We start from the raw sequence: 6,843 nt of genomic DNA, 5'->3' as shown, positions 1-6,843 counted from the left end.
ATCCCAGCTGACATCGGGGCGTGAGGCGGGGTCCACCCTGGACAGGACGCCAGTCTATCACAGGGCACATAGAGACGAACAGAGACAGACAACCATTCACACCTACGGGTGATTTAGAGTCATCAATGAACCGAACACCTGCACGTCTTTGGACTGTGGGAGGAAACCGGAGAACCCGGAGAAAACCCACGCAGACACGGGGAGAACATGCAAACTCCACACAGAAGGGCCACAGCCGGGATGCGAACCTGGAACCTTCTCGCTGTGAGGCGACAGTGCTAACCGCCAGTGAAGCAAATAAACATTAATTATTAAATGAAAACAACTTAACTGTTTTAAAGTCAGTCATCCTTTCATTACACTATCTTGAAGTAGCTTAAATGCAATCATACAAACAACCTTTAATATAACCGTCTTTCACGTTAAGAGTACTTTTTATCACTTCTTCTAGAGCCTTTTTAACCTTTCAACACATCACTTCGTAACAAAATTGACCCAGCACAGCATATAAACATCGGTAAACAAGACAATCATCATCTGTGTCCCATCACATGTTCAGCTGATAAATCGTTGCGTCCCTTGTCAAGGCAACACAGTCTCACACCCGACACGTCAAAAACTGACGCTTGGTCAGGGGCGTCAGTTTTTGACGTGTTGGGTGTGAGACTGTGTTGATCAAGGATGACAAGTGTTTCTGTTATTTTGTCCATCTCAGATAACTAAATAAGACAAACGACTCTCTAATGCAAATGAGTTCGACAGCAACACAAACTAGATCCTCCAAAATCACCAAGTTGAATTCAAACATCTGTGCAGGGGGACAGGTGGATACTTCGATTTGGTCACTTTGGTTTGAGTTTCAGCGGCAGAAACTGGACATTTAAACATTTATCCAAGTTCAAGATGAGCTTTTGAGTGTTTTTCCCCCTCCCACTATAAAGTAAATCAACTCACAAGCCTTTCATTTATCTTGTGGTCCTTACGGGAGCTCCTAAACCTTATAGGTTGGGTGCAAATGCTCAATATGGGGTTCATAATGAGCTAACAGTGCAAAAACAAAGCCAAAAGGTTACTTAAAAAAAGAATGCTGTGTTACTAAAAAGTCCAAACAGACAAAAGGAAGCTCTATTTTAGGACAGGAAGAATAAAAAGGGAGGGAAGGGAAGTGTTCTGTGGATCCCAAGACGACGGCAGAGGAACAGGAGGGGAAGTGCTTCAGACTGATTCACGGTTCAGGGCGTGAACATTTTAAACCGAAGTGTGTGGTGACCGTAGACTGCAGAGACAGAGCGGGAAGGCCCGGTCCCCAACTGAGTGACAGCCGGGTCCCCACCCCCAGGAGGTGACCATGTGCGCCATAAAACAGAGAGCTGCCTGAGAGCGGGTTTGCGTGTGAGCAGCAGAGTGTGTCAGCAGCTCGTTCTCAGACTTATTTGGAGTCTTGTGCAATGCACTCGTCCGAGTTGTGACTGTGTGTTTGCGTGTGCATAAATCACATGTGGAGTTGTTTATTGTCATCTGGCATCAATTGTTGGGAGAGCCTTGATGTCCCAATGATTGCCCTCATCACCGTTTCCAACCCCCCGCCTCTCTTAATGCCATTAACGGGAAGAATGCAGCGGTTCTTGCCTCAATCTGAGTGTGAAGAGGAAGCCATGCATGTGCAGTACAAGCTGCTGGCGTGTGGGACTGGAGGTCTGTAAATCCCCCCACCGCACAGTGGCGGACTCCGGCTGTCTGAGGGGCAGGGACGATAAAAGAAAAAGGGGCACCAGCGGGCAGAAGGTTTTCTAGCATGTAGGGCGGCCGACTGCATCACGTTTCCTCTACTGGAAGTTCAGCCAAGAAGGGTGAGTTATCAGTTTTTTCCATTTAAGGGCGAGAGAGTGAGAGAGTCTCACAGATTTCCTTTTTGGTGACCCACGTCTTTCAAACGACAAACCAACGTGCCCCAAGTCACAATAAGACTTATCTGTCATGAGATGAGAGCTTTGTGTAAAGATGATTATTCCTGAACATTAGCTGGGTGGCACGATTCATTTTACTTACCTTACCTTACTTTATTTTAAAACACGGTGGTGTGGTGGTTAGCACTGTTGCCTCACAGCGAGAAGGTTACAGGTACACATCCTGGGCCTTTCTGTGTGGAGTTTGCACGTTCTCCCCGTGTCTGCGTGGGTTTTCTCCGGGTTCCTCCCATAACCCAAAGACGTGCGGTGTTGCAGTCGCTCTACCGCACCGTTGTGACGTAAAGAGAGCTGAGCGGGAAGGCAAAGCTCTGGATCTATCGGTCGATCTTGGTTCCTACCCTCACCTGTGGTCATGAAAGCTGGGTCAGGACCGAAAGAACGAGGTCGTGGGTACAAGCAGCCGAAATGGGTTTTCTCAGGAGGGTGGCTGGAGTCTCCCTTAGAGAGAGGGGGAGAAGTTCAGCATCCGTGAGGAACTCGGAGTAGAGCCGCTGCTCCTTTGCGTTTATTTTTTTTACCAGTACCATGGAAGTACCAAGGGCGGTCGCTTTTCTCCCATATTTGTTTTTCACAAGAATACCATCTCTCCAAGCATCTAAAGATATTCAGCTCAAACAAGAAGAATAATGACTTCATGGTAAAATTGGTCAAGTGTAACCACCACTAACCAGCACACAATGCTTCGTTTGAAAGGGTCGCAACCCCAAAACACTTTTTTTCCTTGCAACCATAACAAGAGGAAATGGAATATAACATTAAAAATAAATGTACTAAATGAGTTAATGTACCTTTCTGCTATAAAGGTACATTTAAAACAGAGGCGAGGAATGCAAAGTGCCTCTCTGCCTCTATAAGAGGATCACATGACTGCACTACCAACACTTAGAGCTCACTCTCTACTGTAGTATGTGCTGTCACATCAAATCAGATCAACCTTTATTTATACGGCGCTTTTCATACAGAAAAGTAACGCAAAGTGCAGAGTTACAGAGATGTACAGAAAAAGAGAAACATCCAATAAAATCAGGAGAAGAAAGTTAAAAGAACCCTCCCACCCCCACAGTCATGCACAGACACACACATGTACACACATGTACACACACACACATCATGTGAATATGTACATATGTCTATTTCTCCCCTTTTTAAATTTAACTTTATTGCTTATTTTTGCTATTTTTTATCTATTTTTGCTATTTTTTATCTTATTTTGTAATATTCTGTTGCTGCTGTGACAAAAGAATTTCCCATCTGCGGGACATTAAAGGTTTTCTGATTCTGATTCTGATGTATACGTTCATACACACATTCACACATACACACACAGCCACGCTTGACACACAGACACACACACTCACACCTACACAAACACGAGCTGTCACTACAGAGACATGGCCGGGCAGCGAGACCTGAGGTACAGAGGAGGCTAGAGGAAGCTACCTTTGGGGGGGGGGGGCAACCACACTGGGAGAGATCCCAGTCCAAGGTCGCAGGGAGCACCGCCACAGAGACCACCCCAACCCGGGCAGACAGGAGCCTCCGCACTACTGTCACATGCAGTAGTGACTAATGTTTCTCATTCATTTCTCACTGTTTTAAGCCACAAACAAAGCAGTTCCCTTTCTTCGTTACATTAAAACCTCCCCTGCTGCCACCAGGCTTTGCCACAAAACTCTCATATCCCCAGCCTCTGTAGGGAAATCTTTCTCCTCATCAACTCATCTCATCTTCAGCCTCTTATCCGGGGTCGGGTCGCTGGGGCAGCAGCTTTAGCAGGGGACCCCAAACTTCCCTTTCCCGGGCCACATGAACCAGCTCTAACCGGGGGATCATTCTCCTGTATATTCTTATCCTGGGCAGACAGAGGCGAGTGCAACATCAGCATTATCTTTACATTAACTACCTTTATATTGGCCTTTTTTTCCTCCTCACCTGATAAACACAGTCCTGCTCGGCACATTTAGTTTCACTGACCTCATTTAGGAACCGCACTAGGTTTCTGCCCTGCCCCCGGGGCTTGATTTGAACAAGTTTAAATACCACGCAAAGCCACAAAGGCACTCATTTGAAAGTCAAAGGCGATAGACAGGAAAAGCTCGCCGCTCCAACCAGTTGAACCAGCAGATCCTCACAAAGCACAGGCCGGCGTGCACACTATCAGACCACTCAAGGCCACAGGAGACGGGCTCGGATACAGTTCAAGTGTGCGCGTCAAGGCTTCACATGCGTGATACTTGAGAGTCGAGGCCCGTCCTAAAATGCAAAAGCGTCGATGTCTATCTCGCCTCTTCAGATCTGTGTGAATCGTGCGACTGAGCGATGAGGTTTGAGGTAAAGCTGCCTGCCGCTCTTCTTTCCAAACCTGCAGGCTGGTTGGAACTGGTCTCAACCACAACATCCTCTGCTGCTCTGTTGTAAAAGTACATCCTGCACCGTGGTCCAGTTACAGAGCGAGTCCGTTGACGTCTTCAAGTCTCTCACGAAAGCCTGTGATCTCTTCACTTTGGGGTCGTTTGTCTCTCTCCCATCAGTATCACGCTTCAGTCACACATTGGAGCACAACAGGAGTCTATGACTGGAAGTGTAAATACGTCACCTTCACACTTAATTTGGCTTTAAATGTTTTACTGGAACATATACACGTGTATATTTGAGCTTTTCTCACTTTACTTTTTTTTTGGTTTGGTTTGTTTACATTTGAATAAACTCATAAAATGTAATGTACCAGATTTTGTTCTCAATATAAAGATAAAGTCTTTATGTCGAACATCATCCTCGGAGTTTTCACACATCTGTGAAGAGACGTATCTACATCACAATGTAGAAGAAAAACATACTTAAGTGTGGCTTTTGATCAGGTTTCAGTGTTTTATTGTCTGCCCTTTCCATCACTTCACCATTTTAAAGTTTCTGTATTGGTTTTTTATCCTTACTGCATGGATAAACTCAATAAACTCTCATTTTCAGACTCACTGTTTTCTCTTATTCTGCTCCTTTGAAGTGCTTTAACTTTATGTTTAACCAAAAGTAATATATGAATAAAAGCTTTTACTGTTATCATGGTACGATTCTCAGCATCAGCCGGACTCTGCCAACAACAGATCTTACTTGTATGATAGTAGTATGTTCTGTAGTGTTCACATACACTACACGGCTGAAGTATGTGGACATATTAACATTACGCCCATTTTATAAAACTGATCATTTCGCTCCAAACCCATGGACTGTGATCTGCAGACAGGCATCCACATACCTCTAAGAATAAAGGGCACTGGTTCCCAACCTGGGGTCCTGACCCCGACTAGGAGTTTTTATAGGAGCTGAATTTGAAATACTCAAAAACCACCACACACCTCTTACAGACTGTACCCCAGTATGTGCAATAGTGACATTTCTTTCACAGCAACATGCACCAACATGCACGTGTGGCCGGATCATCTACCACAACAAACAACAGAGGAAGTCAGATTACAACACACACACACACAAACCTACCAATACACACACGCAAACAAACCTACACACACGCAAACAAACCTACTCACACAAGCAAACAAACCTACACACCACACACACACGCAAACAAACCTACACACACGCAAACAAACCTACACACACGCAAACAAACCTACCTACACACACACGCAAACAAACCTACCTACACACACATGCAAACAAACCTACCTACACACACACGCAAACAAACCTACACACACACGCAAACAAACCTACACACACACGCAAACAAACCTACCTACACACACACGCAAACAAACCTACCTACACACACATGCAAACAAACCTACCTACACACACATGCAAACAAACCTACCTACACACCACACGCAAACATACAAACCACACACACACGCAAACAAACCTACCTACACACGCAAACACACACACACAAACAAACCTACACACCCACACAATGCCATGAGTCCACTGTAAAATATTAGTACACACACACATACACACACACACACACACACGAGTGACTTGGTTCTCTGCTCAGGACGCCAGACTCCACTGTAAAATATTAGTTTGCTGTTACATTAATGTCCTAATGTTGAGTACGGCTCCTTTAGTGTCATTATGTCATTCATTATTATTATTTCCTTATTTCTCATTTGATTCATTCAAGAAAACAATATGAAACAGTTCAAGTTCGGATTATTAATTATGATATAAACTAAAAAAAGATAAGGACACAGAGAAGACCTGAACACTCACAGAGCCTCCCCTCTGCTGAACAGCCTCATCCTGCATCAGAAAAGTACAAAACAACCAAAGAGAGAACACAACAATCGCCAAGCATCAGAGAACAAAACTCAGATTTTCTCAAAAAAGAAGCGCATTGAGTAAGGATGATTGTTGAAATAACAAAAAAAAACATTCATTATAATAACAGGAAAACTCTCTGATGCATTACTCAGAGGAAATAATCTTCTCATCCATTTCGCTAACCTAAAAAAAACTTCCTGCAGTTATTGCATTCACTATTTGGGTCATCTCATATCTCATCTCATCTTCAGCCTCTTATCCGGGTGGGGTCGTGGGGGCAGCAGCTCCAGCAGGGGACCTCAAACTTCCCTTTCCCGGGCCACATTAACCAGCTCTAACTGGGGGATCCTGAGGTGTTCCCAGGACAGTGTGGAGATCTAATCTCTCCACCTGGTCCTGGGTCTTCCCCGAGGCCTCCTCCCAGCTGGACGTGCCTGGAACACCTCCCTAGGGAGGCGCCCAGGGTTCATCCTTACCAGATGATCCTGAACCACCTCAACTGGCTCCTTTCAACGCAACGGAGCAGCGGCTCTACTCCAAGTTCCTCACGGATGCTGAACTTCTCACCCTCTCTCTAAGGGAGACTCCA

This window comes from Echiichthys vipera, assembly GCF_963691815.1.
Source record: "Echiichthys vipera genome assembly, chromosome: 2".
Lineage (NCBI taxonomy): Eukaryota > Metazoa > Chordata > Actinopteri > Perciformes > Trachinidae > Echiichthys > Echiichthys vipera.
Note: the sequence above shows the minus strand (reverse complement) of the source record.